Below are 14,295 nucleotides of genomic sequence, written 5' to 3'. Positions count from 1 at the left end.
TTTTTCGCAGAATGGATTTTGTTCCACTACCAATTCCTAACGACGCTTGGTGTTGGGCTGCAACGCCTTAACGTAGGTACTTGCCACCACAGCGGGGGCGCTCCACTCATGGTGACATTGCAGTACATTGAACAACTGACAATGATTTATAACATAAAGATATGGGCGACAATGAATTGCAGGCCAAGGAGGGAATGGACGAACATACTACCGAACTACTCATGATACAAAAAATTCAATCGAAGTAAAACTAATATAATAAAAAATTGTAGCGAAATATAAGAAGTACAATAAAAATAAGTAAAAAAAAGGCTAATCCGGGCAAAATCAAAATTTGTACTACTATGATACTTTCTGCTACTTACCTATGCAACAATTTGACATTATACGGAGTTATGAACCGTTTACGTTTCACTGCGATATCGCACATACCACACAGATATCCAAACGAAAATATGTCGATATTAAGACTAAATCGAACTCAAAGCTTCCTCGCAATACTTAAATAAGATATCTCAAAAGCTGATTTTTTTATCAGATTATCTAAAATAAATTAGTTTGTAGATTAAGTTTATATTGAACATTTTATCTTGTTAATAAGTAAAAAAATAAACAAGTAAGGAAGTACTATTCGGTTCATATTCATATTATTTTATAGAAATCTAATTTGTTTCATTAAAGTATCACACTCGCATTTTTGGAACTTAGCTGTAATTAATCCAATATTAAACGTTAAATCTGCTTTGATAAAACATTTGCTTATTCTATAAAATACGGTTATATTAAGCTCAGGTTATTATTGGCCCGATTTGGTTGATTTTAAGCACAAAAATACACTGTTATTAGAAGCAGATGATACCCTAAATTCTTTAAGCTCAACGGAAAGTTCAAATATTAGAAAGATCGGAGCTGGAAACAGTAAGCTTTAATGTTATCCGTTATTGGTAACACGACATGTTATCTCTAGAAAAATATGTTATCCGACTTTTATAAAGATTTCTCACATATTTACCTGAGACTCTGACGCTGAGGTCCATATATCATTTTGCTTATAACTTTCGAAAAATAACCTTATGTCTTCATTTTAGTAAATACTATTTCACATGGTACATATCTAAATCACAACATAAATGAAAACGAATTTGCATAAGTTGAGAGAACAACAACAAAAGTAAAATCTATTGCACAGAAAAAATTTTCGTACACCAAAGTTAGAGCGTTTATGTACATATGTATGTATATGAATACGGACAATGCTAGTATCCTTCATTATCATAGAATCTTTTGCAGCCCATGTTCAGCAGTTATCCCTTTCGCTTGCACTGTTATTGCAAATGTTGGACTTCTGCGCTATCGTGTGCAACGAACAAAGATGCAGCCAGTGTTGCCACATTCATTAAATTCGATTATGCGGTAATGTTTTTTTCAGAAATATACTACAGATGCTCAAATATCGAAATATATTGTTCATGTTGCTTATACAAATTTGTCTTTAAAATATTTCGTGTTCTTTGGGAAAAGTGTTAGTTTCATTTAGCATCATGCTTTTTTTTAAGACGGCAACATGGGTTGAAATTTTGCTAACGGAACTCTCATATACACCGTTGCTACCATACATATACATGTTTATTAATTCCCTTGCCATTTATGCCACATACATTTAATAACTCACATATAAAGCTCCAAGTTCAAAGCGGCCATAACTTGTGAAATAGTTGGTGTATTGTATTGCTGTGTACAGATCCTCAAAGTACACATACGTGCACATAACGATATGTATGTATAGTACGCATCCGAATAAAGGGATGTACAAAATTTCATTAAACAAGTATACAACGAGAGTATATCAAGCGAGAACCCAGGGCATCGCAACGGCGGCCGGTCAGACTGGAGACGACACAGCTGGTGGGGGGCCACTATGCCGAGAGGCTGTAGAGCTTAATAAGCCTGTCAACAGCAAATCATAAACGTGTTGCAGCTTCACGCAGTGCACTGCAGAACTACGTCACAGTTGCATGAAGCTTGTTGCAGAATTGTCAGGTTTGAGTATTTGTCCATGCATGCATACGCATTCACGAAATGTAGTACCAGTACAACAATACAATTACAACAAACAATTCAAAGTAATACGAGTAATAAAATTCAAAGCATATGATCTGTTGTATAAGGCAACTAGCATTCCTGCTCAAACGTTCATTGGTGTGTAATGCATCTTCTTCATATCGTCGTTATGAATTATTGAGTGTCAAAATGATGGAATTTAATTTGAAATTTGCAATTTGCAATTTATTTTGATTACAATTTAGTACGCAAATATGAGTGTATTCCTTTGAACTATATTTGTTTATAATATTAACACGGAGTTCATTAAAACCAAATTAAATACTATGTATTGTACGAGTAAGTAAAATTCAAATTTTGGAATATCCTATTATAAATGGTTTTCATACTTTAATGAAGGGTAAGCAAATTTATTGCTGAATATTTTTTAAATATTTTATAATTGGTTGTAGTTTTTCTTTGCGAAGCGTTTTTTTGTCCGAAAGTATTTACAAACTGGCACATGGCAACAGGGAAAATAGGTTTTTTTGGAATATACAATTTTTAAGAAAGCAATTTATTCAAATCTATTTCAGCAACATAGACCAGCAGCAACAGTTTTGAAATTATTTACCATAAATAAAATGTTGAATAATATAAATATAATTACATAACTATCAAATTTTCATGCCAGATTTAATTAAAGGTAACAGAAGGCAAATGATATGAAAAAATAATATGTATATAAACTTTAATCGTGTCACTAATATAAATCTGTTAGGTAAAGTGTTCCACATCTGCACAATTTTTACGAAAATGCTTTACCTAAAATATAATGTAATCCCAAATATAAGTGACCTCCTTCTCTGTATTATTGTTCTTCTTTGTAAAGACATAAGTCTTCAAAAGTTGATTTTATAGCAGAAACGTGGCGATTTTCCTGTTTTATGGTAATGCAAAAAACGCTTTCCTTGTTGAAAGTATAAATCTAAAACTCGAATGTGATGAATTAAAAAGGACAGAATTGATCAATATTGTATTTCAGCTGATGAGCTAAATACTCACATTTGACCGAAATTTACACTCTGATTTCCGCGGAATTCTTCCAGTAACTACCTGACTCTATCCATATCCGTTTTTCTAATATTAGAGAAGCTTTATTAGCCCTGAACTGTCACAATGTGCCTTCAAATTGAGTTGTGGAATGGAACGACTTCTAGCACTTGCGTTGTTGGTCGGGGTATATCCCAAGAGATATAATGAAGTCTGTGTCTTTACCTATGCTCGCTATCCCTAATTGCAAGCCAAGCGGTAAAGTTAAAAATCGTATCGGTGTCAGTTGTATAATTTGTTTGGAAGAATAATGGGGACGCATCTGAACATTTTATTGTTGACCGTTAGGCGTTTGCCAGAATAGGGCTGAAACGCCTTTGATCTTATAGCTATAGAAGTCTATGTAAAAAAACTTGTAATGGGATCACGGCGGATTGTCGATACGGAGAAACCAACAACTGAAATGCTTCATACAGGTCTCTACTTAGTATATCACCCACGATAATCTTAAAGCCAGCCATAGAACATAAGTTAACCTAGCCATCATCGCGAACGATTAGATGAAATGGATGATAATAATTTACATAGTTAATTGTGTATTACTCGAATATTGTTATTTGAGATCTCGATATACGAGCTATTAACTATAATATATATTACTATAACATATATTAAACATTTGCTTTTTTAAAACTTACCTTTGAATATCATAGACTACATATGCTTCGTCCTACATAGACTCCTATATTTTGATTACTTCTCCTTTGGTTTGTATCGAAATTATTTAGTTTTCTTTCATCAAACACACTTATATTATTTATAATATTTAATTATATTATTGAAAACTTTCAACACAGTGTACATATGTAGGTTTAGGAATTACCAAAGTATAAGAGATCACAGCGTTTCTTAAACTGCTACAGTTGCGCGCAACACGCCAATATGCTTATCATTTCGCAGTATATCCTGAAAGTCGCTTTACATTGGCAATCTCGTACAATTTTCAGTTATTTCATCATCTTATTTAATTGATAGTAGAGTACCGATACTTTTTTAGATTAAAATCCATTTTCTTTATCTTCTTAGTATTTTATAAATGTAATAATAAATAACTGTAATGTGTAAATATTGCTTATAATCAACGACTAGAATTGTGGGTGAGAAGATTACATCAATACAAACTTTATATTGTTATATGCATGAGTGGAGAAAAACGATTTAAGAATAGAATTTGGCATTAGGTTTTCACTTTGGACTTTATTCTAAATAAATTTAGAATTATTTAAATAATTTTGTACCAGTAGTTGTTTACATGTTCTGGAACCATTTTATGTTTTGTATTGGCACAATTTAGTAATCCCTTTTCTCCTGATATCACTCCAAATTGTAATTCGTATAATAAGTAGAGTACTTTTAAAAAGATTTGTCGTATTATTGCACTTTTCAATTTATACTTAATTTTTGAATACCGGTTTTTACAACATTATCCGTTCTCGTATATAATAATCTATGTGATAGTTAGGTAATCTGATATCTATCTTTTATGGCTTATATATTATATTTTCTATGAATAAACCGCACCGTTACCACTACAAACACCACACTGCAGGTCGAACTAATACTCCGCTCCGGCGCCAATTGCGCCCTTTAATACAAGCTATTAACCGCTCTGTCGCTGCTCAACACTGTACAAGTTTTACGATTTCGTTGCGTTAATTTTTATGATAACTGCTAATTCACTTGCTCAGCTTTTGTCTACATTACGCTAAAGTCTCGCCCACTTGGAAGATGATTTGCGGATTGTAACGAAATAGTAGACACAGTAAAGATGTTTTGAGAACAGATGTTGCTTTTGACTAATATTTTAGTAGCAACTATTTGCCGATCATGGAAGCAGATTTCTTCGTGTACACAGTTTACTTATGCCACCCGGGCACCACCTTCGACTTAAACAGCAGATGTTATTTGGTAAGTGCCTTTTGTCAAATTTTTACAATTTAATGACCTTGAAAATGAAATGATTTGCACGGCGGTAACCAATTCACTGTTTGTGTGCAGCAAATTAAAACGATTGTTATTATACCGTTCATTGGTTCACACGTCAAGTGGAATTTGCTGCTTAGGAGAATCTGTTTGTTTTATTGTTATTGCCAACGGTTATTATTATTTTTTGGGGTAATTTCTCTATGTGTATTGTAGATGATGTTGATGTTGATTTCTTTACGACTTCTATCAAACTAAACCCATAAAGCATTCAATTCAAGGCATATACTTCACATATTTACGAGCGCGGCAGCTATATGTGTGTATGTGAAAACGGTCTGTCTGGGCATACGGCTGCGCGAGTAAGCAAAAGTGAGCAGACAGCCCGCAGCAGCAGTAGCAGCTGCAGCAACTGAGGCAGCTTAACGATATCGCGAGCGGCCCCAGCGTTGTCGCTAGCTACGGCACGGCAATATATAGGGGAGAGAAATAAACAACAACGGCATTTTGATATTATCAACAACAGAGACAGTTAACGCATAGAGAAGCAAAAAAGTCAAATGAATCAACAACACTCCCAAGTTTCGCTAGCAGCTCACAGAAGTGGTATCCTTCCCTTCCCCCTTTAGTAAAAAGCTATGCCAAGTGACAAAAAATAAGTAAAATTTGAAAAACAAAAACTGATATTGTCAAATTCTGCTAGCAGCGTCGTTTGCGGTGACGAATGTGTAAGCGTCGAAGCGAGCAGCGGAAGTAGATACATCAGAAATATTCTTATTAGAAAGATAACCACAAAACTGAGCGACCGTCGCAACAGTCTGTTTGGTCCACTAATGCTTATATTACGAGCGACGACTCAACAATGCCTTTAATTCTAAGGCATTGCTTTTGCCGTGGCTCGGCTTCGGGTACTATTTTTCTATGTCATTTTGTAGCAACACTCTCCTTCGGCAGCAAACGCTGAATGCGGCACAGCTTTTCAATTTTACATGTTCAGTGGCCACGCTACGTCGAAGGCAGCGCGCCGAAGCAATAAAGTACGCACTGGATACCAAAAATGTACTCCGAGAAAATTGGCGAAATTTATCGTGTGAATTTATTTTTTTTTTTTACCAGAGTACAACAACTAGAGCAATGAGCGTGTGAGCAATCAACTCAATTAAACTATCGGTTTTATTTTTCTTTGTTTTGGTTTTGTTTCATTGGTTGTTGAAATTTATGTGAGTGTCCGTATATTGAAAGGTTGGGGATGCACCCTTTTAAGAGCAGCCGGTATTATAGTTTGACAATATGTTCAAACACATTTGGCTCTCACTTTGCTTATTGTTTGTGTGTCCGAGCAATGGCACAGAAACTGCTTTTATTTCGTTTGCATATTGCACTCTTTGGTAGTTTCTGCAACTTGTGAGATCTTTGCCTTAGCGAAGTCTCTTTTTGGTCCGGTTAAGACTTCTATAGTCGTATTATTTGAATGTGTTTTTACTCCTCTTTGTTGTAGTGGTATTGTTTTCATCTGTATTTAGTTTCTCAAGAATATTTTTTTCTAAAAAAATGTTTTTCATATATCGTTATTTCACAATGAACTGTTCCATTTGCCAGCTTTAAGGTGATCTCATTTCTTTCTGGTCAGTGTTACCGTCACATCAAAGAAAATTAAGGATATTACATTTAAATGATTGCAACTAAAATAATATAGAAATACCATGCATATATTTATATGAAACAGGTATAAATTCATATCAAAGCTCTTGATAGTTTTGATCAGAGCAAAACCAATTGTTTTCATAAATTTGTTAATAGCTTGTTTTTCATTCGAGTTATAAAAGTCTCAATTAACGAAATAGGAGGGTTATGTATTAATTTGGACGCGTAATATTTGTATATTTTAAATATAAAAAAATTGAACAAGAATAATGACAAATTTTGTGTTATTTAAGAAATAATCTATGCGTATTATTTAAATATTTGGATAACCCTATTGTACAAAATAACTATTTTGATAGATATAAACACTCAGACTTTACGGATTTCTATTTATTAGCAAACACTAATACTTACAAATACTCATTTCTCTTTCCTCTTTTCAGAGAAGCTGGTGTCTACGATTCCGCGCTCTCAATTTTCTTGAATAACCCAGAAGGCTTGCAAAACCAATTTCTTTACTCTCAACATTTGAGTAAAATTTAGAACTGGCAATAAACAAGCAAGCTAATGCAATGACATAAGCAGTCGTGCGTTACTGTTTATTGTTTGTTAGAACTTCATTCGGTAGTTGCCAATCACCTCAACAAGGAAACATCTAATAATATATCAATTTGTAGAAGCATACTCGAATATATGTACTTATGCATATATATTTTCTATATTAAAAATTTGATGAAAAGTAATTAATAAAGATTTTTTAACCTTTAATTTAAATATTTAACAAAAATATAATTTTTTTTTCTAATATTGTTATTAAATTAATTTTGAATGTTTAATTGTATTTTAAAATATTCCGCTCTGAGGGAAAAGTATTTAGGTACATTTGTTTGTGTATTCGTCATTCGTGATTTAGAGATTTAGTTCATCTGGAGTACTTCAATATACCGATTACTTTAATTGATAAAAGCACTATTCACCAAATATATGTATAACACCCTATTTTTTCCAAACGATATCAAAATTAGTGCTTTTGCCGTCGGCAGAACAATAATAGTGATAAACAATAATAAATTCTCCGCCATACAACAACAAAATAATCCATCAAAGGGCACCCAATGTCATACTCACACACACAGTTACAATATAGAACTGTAAAATATCCTCTCATTTAATCGCTGCTCATTCACTCAACTGAAGTCGTAAAGTAATCAACAGCCATTGGGAGAACCCACTAAACATCGTAAAGTGTAGCTCTCTTCCTGCAGAAATAATATATACAGCGGCTCTATAACACGGTGAGCACGATATAAACTCTTGACATAAAGAGAGCAAACGAAGTCATGATGTGAGCTTGGTAGAAACACCACCAACAAAAAAATGTTTTCTCAACACCGTCATACCTACCTCCTCGGGCAATCCAATTGGCAAAAGCAGGGCAGTATCGCAAAGGGAGGAGCCGAGCTCATAAAGCATTTCTATTTCTCTGTGCAGTGCGGCAGCTGTCAGTCGAATGTGTTGATCAGCAGCTCGGTTGGGCGGAGAGTGCCGTTTTGTATGGCGTAAAAGATGGATGGCTATGTGCGAGTGGGGTAGTAATATATTTGTTTGACCCTACAGTAGTGTAAGCGAGATGGCGGGCAGTGGTCTGCTTTAAGTGTGACGAATTACATTATTATATCTCTTTATGAGAGCTAGCGGCAGTAACAACAAAAGTAACGTCGCTGACGGATGAGCCATGTTACTTCTTTCGCCATTGTCGTTTTTCACACGTCCTTATTTCTCACATAAATAACAAGGCACATTCCGCTTGAAGAACTCAACAGCACCCAGCAACATAACCAATGGTTTGAGTTTTCTATTGAACAGTTTACAAAATCATAACTGTAATGGATATAACTAAGATTCTGCTTAGTGTGCTAAGTCAATATACATATATATTTAAAAAGTCGGCACAGTTTTTATAATTCTGAAAGTTATTCCGCTATGATATGAATTGCTTTTAATTTTTGCAAATCGTAGACAGAAGGTGATGTTGGTATTGGTAAACGTAAATTATTCTCACCAGCAGGTTTCCTTTATGAAGTTACTACTAGTATTTGCGTCAAACATTTTGATTTTTATATTTGATGTGGCACAATGAAATCTCTTTGTTGTAATATATTTCCTTCAATGTTGTAATATATTATATAATATAAATTCTTGGTTTTTAAAAGTGAGTATGCGTTAACCCCTAACAGGTTTAGTGAACTACATTGGTTTAAATATTGAGTTGTCAAAATGTGGTACGTTATATACACATAAACCCCTTCTGGTGCCGTAGAAAATTGGTCAAACCGTTAATTAACAAGTAAGGAAGGGCTAAGTTCGGGTGTCACCGAACATTTTATACTCTCGCATTATAAAGTGATAATCGAGATTTCATTATACGTCATTTACATATTTTTCAAATACCGTATTTTTGTAAAGTTTTATTCCGCTATCATCATTGGTTCCTAATGTACTATATATTATACAGAGAAGGCATCAGATGGAATTCAAAATAGCGTTATATTGGAAGAAGGCGTGGTTGTGAACCGATTTCACCTATATTTCGTACATGTCATCAGGGTGTTAAGAAAATGTAACATACCGAATTTCATTGAAATCGGTAGGGTAGTTTCTGAGATATGGTTTTTGGTCCATAAGTGGGCGAGGCCACGTCCATTTTCAATTTAAAAAAAAAGCCTGGGTGCAGCTTCCTTCTGCAATTTCTTCCAAAAAATTTAGTGTTTCTGACGTTTTTTGTTAGTCCGTTAACGCACTTTTAGTGATTTTCAACATAACCTTTGTATGGGAGGGGGGCGTGGTTATTATCCGATTTCTTCCATTTTTGAACTGTATATGGAAATGCCTGAAGAAAACGACTCTGTAGAGTTTGGTTGACATAGTTATAGTAGTTTCCGAGATATGTACAAAAAACTTATTAGGGGGCGGGGCCACGCCCACTTTTCCAAAAAAATTGCGTCCAAATATGCCCCTCCCTAATGCGATCCCTTGTGCCAAATTTCACTTAAATATCTTTATTTATGGCTTAGTTAAGACACTTTATAGGTTTTCGGTTTCCGCCATTTTGTGGGCGTGGCAGTGGGCCGATTTTGCCCATCTTCGAACTTAACCTTCTTATGGAGCCAAGGAATACGTGTACCAAGTTTCATCATGATATCTCAATTTCTACTCAAGTTACAGCTTGCACGGACGGACGGACGGACAGACGGACGGACGGACAGACAGACATCCGGATTTCGACTCTACTCGTCACCCTGATCACTTTGGTATATATAACCCTATATCTGACTCTTTTAGTTTTAGGACTTACAAACAACCGTTATGTGAACAAAACTATAAAACTCTCCTTAGCAACATTGTTGCGAGAGTATAAAAAGGATAAAATAATAGTCCAAAATTTTTTATATTTTGTTGACTTCGGTCTTTCTATCAAAATAACAGTAATGGTTTCGAATGATATAGTAGGATTAAGTAAGAAAAATGCTTGATATGGTACATATATATATTCATATACATATACATATATACATATATTCTTAAGCCCCAGTCAATAATTTGAAATGTTTCAATTTGTGTAGCAAGACTAAGTACCAAAAATGGATAACTTCGGTATTTCCCTATAGTCTTCACATGATAAATACTTTATTAATTTCACTTAGCTTGTTGACATAAGAAAAGTTTTATACAAATAAATACATACATACATATGTATATATATATTAATCGAACTGGTAGAAATGAGTCTTATGAAAAATTTCCAACTCTTCAATTTTTACAATTTGTGTGGAAAAGTATGCATATAAAGTTATAATTGAAAAGCAGTTAATATTTTTCAACAAAATATTTGACAATATAGCTAATATAAACTCTAGTAATTTCATTACGAAGCGAGAATACAGTTCTCGTAGCGCTGAGTCAAAACTTAAAATTCAAATTGTACACTACATTGGAAAACCGAAACACTTCCTGTGTGTAAAATCCACCTGATACTACCTAAGAAAAGACGAAATGCATAATTTTATTTGATGAATTGCTTTTAAAATATTGTCATATGCTTTTTACACCAGAACTCATGAAAAGAGGGCGAGCAAAAAACACTCACACATACGTGCTACCGTGCCACGCGCTTCACAACGAATGCATCAATACGAAATACAACAACAATGGCGACAAAGTGAGCGCCAATAACAGCAGTAATGCAGTTGTTTATTTTATTTATTGACTCGCCTGATCAAACTGACTGATTGCTATTAAACATGCACGATTAAGGTAACAACAAAAACAAAAACCGAATTAAAAAAAACGGAATAAAAGGGAAGACACTAAAGTGAGGGACAGGAAGGTCACTATAGGACATCATTTAAAAAGTGTATACAGAGAAAAATCAATGAAGTGAATGCTTGCAATGCATTTACAGTTGCTTTTTTACTCATATAAATACACACATACATACAGTATCAGAAAAAAAAATTGGCAACTTTTTCCTTTCAATTGCTTTTTGTTTGTTGTTTTTAAATTTGCAGCTTTGAAGTTACATATTTTGAAAAGTGTATTGCAATTTTCTTTCTTTTTTGGTTATATTTAAAAAAAAAATTAAATTAAAATATTAAGACTTCGTTTCTTTTTCTAACTGAATTGAGTTTGTATTGATTGAAATATTCACTGGGCATAATTATTTTGTGGAATTTTTTGCGAAAACACGTTTTGTTTTAAATTCGTAACAAAGAGAGTAATGGCTGGAAATAAATTCGGTGAAGTGCTGCGAGCATATGTTATTGATTATTATAATATAGGAACTTCTCGAAAAGAAATTTTTATGAAATACAAAATTGACAATTCTTTAAGCGAACGAAAGTTAAAAAAGTTTCCATTTAAAAGCTCTCCATATTAGTAAAGGAGCTTCGGTTAACAATCTGCTCACTAACGGTCTCTCGTCACATGAATGACGCTGATTAACGCAGTAACGATCCGCGAAGAAACCGCTTATTTGCAAACGTAACCAACTAAGACGATTGCAGTTCGCTAAAGATTATAGTGTAGAATGACCGATAACCAAGCGCGAAACTGTTCTCTTCAGGGATGAGTCAAAATTTAATTCGGTAGAAAGTGATGGTATGCATTTCGTTTGTCGCCTAGAAAATAAACTTCTTAAAAATTCATATTGTCTAAAAATAGTCAAACCACTGTCTGGGGATGTTTTTCCGCTCCATCATGCCATATGCCACTTAAGTGGGTTTTCCAAAATAGGACCCGGAGCATACGGCAAAGGTCCCGAAATCATCAGTTACAAATGTTTTTACCGATACTGTATGTATACATATATAAATTTCAATAAAGTCAAAAATCAAAACATTACATGTTCAACTCTTTGTTTCCCTTTACCTGCAATTATGTTTTAGTCTATATTTTCAAATAATATTTTCACGGTATTAAATAGTTTAATATAATAATATTTAATACAAGAGTATACCATGGCCCCATCTAAGTGCGACAGAATTCACTTTTTCATATATAAACTCGAAAATCGAACGGACTTACATATATTGGGTATAAACATAAATTAAGATGTGAAAAGATCGGCTGTAAATCACAGAAGTCAGCTTGCAAGTCCATTCAAAGTGTACTTAGTAAATTAGAGTTTTCACTTCATCGCTCACTTTAAAGTCAAGAAGTTTTGTGTTCTAATGTTCTTAACCATACCTATTTATACAGCTTCAGCAACATATTGAGTAAAGACCACAGCCCAGAGGGAACTTTTGGTCAACGATAATAGGTGTTTCCTTACAGTTTTGTTTTAACTGTTCTCATTATTCACTTTGTTTGAATTCGATTTTAAAATTTTGTGTATTTATCACTTTTTTATTGGCTATTTTCAGTTTTTTACCTTTATAGATTACAAAAACTCGAAACCATAAAAAAAAATATTTTTATTTATTATGTCTGTTTTTCCATACTTTGAAGAAAACAGAAAGAAAAAGTGGAATAATGTTACATTTTAATAAATTTCTTTTATGATTTGCCTGTTGGCAATGGTGATGCCATCAAACTTGATACCTTTCATCCATTATTTTTGATCATGGTAAAACTGTTCTCTCTATTCTTTCTTATACTTAATTTAAATTATACTTATATAAATTATTCGAAAATGTATTCAGATATTGTCGAAGTTAGTCAAAGTTGATCCTTAAATTTGCTTGTATAGTCTCAAAGTGTGTTTGCAACTTTTTCCTAACTTAACTTTTCCTAAACCATATCCTTGCTCGTCCACGGCCTAGACAATTGTTTTTTGATTCCTAATTTAATCATAGAGCTCATTTTTAGAAAATTAGTTTGGCGCAGATACATACCTTCCCATTCACTTCCACTAGTAAATTGTTCCGATTTCTGGGAATTTAGTGCATCATTGCTTCTCAACAAGCCAATAACTCTTGAAATTCAAAGGCAGAATTTCATTAATTACAACGTGAAATTTCGTTTGATTTTTAATAAAACCTTCTGTAAACTTTTTCGCATATTTTCTGTATGGCACCTGTGAGTGATGTTTGAATGCGCGATAAAAGTGCACAGAACGCTAATCCCGAATGGAAAGGTAAATTTTTATACAAATAAGGCAATGGTTGATCAAAATAGAAAATATGCAATAATCAAGAACAAGAACCTCTTCCCTGCTTTCATGAATAAATTCATAATATGGACACTTGAAACATCAAAATTTTCTGAGATATCCGGGAAAATATTTGAATTGAGGTGTAATGAAAATTTTAATATGTGGAACATATAAACATGTAAATCTAATTTATATTAAGACAAGTTCCAATCTGGATTGTTGCTCTCTTAAAATAAAACACATTCAACTGAGTTGTTTGAATGAACCGTTAAAACATAAAGAAAGGGTTACATACCCAAAGCCTTTAACATATTTACTAAATAGAAGAGTTTAATAAATAGTTACTTTTCCCATTAAGCAGAACGATATCTTTTATTGTGATGTGTCAGAAATCTGTGCATTGAACATTTTCAAATGTCTACACAACATGTTTTTTATAATACATCTTATCCTGCTAGTATTAATGTAATCGTACGGCTTTTAACATGCTAATAGTTTTTGCAACCATTTCTTAGTGCTAAGACATATTCCTCATCTGCCAAAAAATGTTCAATACTTACATTATTGCTTTAATAATCAAAAGTGAAAAAACAGTATTTATTACTATGAAATAAAAAATCGAGTAAAAAAAGAGACACGCATGCATGATATCTGGGAAATTTGGCTGGTTGACATCTTCAAGTGTCAAGAATGGCATTATGATTAGGAATCGGCGTTTATATGATAATAATATTCTGGTAGTACATGAATCTTCCGAAAATACAACTTAGAAGGGAGCACGACTGTATTACTGTCGGCAAAGGAATACATTCTACTAACAAAGATTGAACAATTCACAAAATAAGTTTTGAACAAATAACAAAAAAGAAGACGATATGAATGATGCTGAACTTGAGCAATGGCAGAAGAATAAGTCTTGGTTA

At 33.4% G+C, this 14,295-nt stretch overlaps 1 protein-coding gene across 3 annotated transcripts in view; it reads right to left on the bottom strand.

The window, feature by feature from the left end:
- Positions 1-5,312, bottom strand: part of LOC120777889 (homeotic protein antennapedia) — a 196,763-nt gene extending 191,451 nt beyond the window's left edge. For all 3 annotated transcript variants that reach the window (XM_040109456.1, XM_040109464.1, XM_040109473.1), the window contains exon 1: positions 3,792-5,312. The gene's annotated coding sequence lies outside the window, so the exon portion shown is untranslated. The remainder of the gene's footprint in view (positions 1-3,791) is intronic.
- Between the last annotated feature and the right edge of the window lie 8,983 nt (positions 5,313-14,295).

Source organism: Bactrocera tryoni, chromosome 1 (assembly GCF_016617805.1).
Source record: "Bactrocera tryoni isolate S06 chromosome 1, CSIRO_BtryS06_freeze2, whole genome shotgun sequence".
Taxonomy (NCBI): Eukaryota; Metazoa; Arthropoda; class Insecta; order Diptera; family Tephritidae; genus Bactrocera; species Bactrocera tryoni.
The sequence above is the reverse complement of the archived record's forward strand: the minus strand, read 5'-3'. Positions and strand labels throughout refer to the sequence as shown.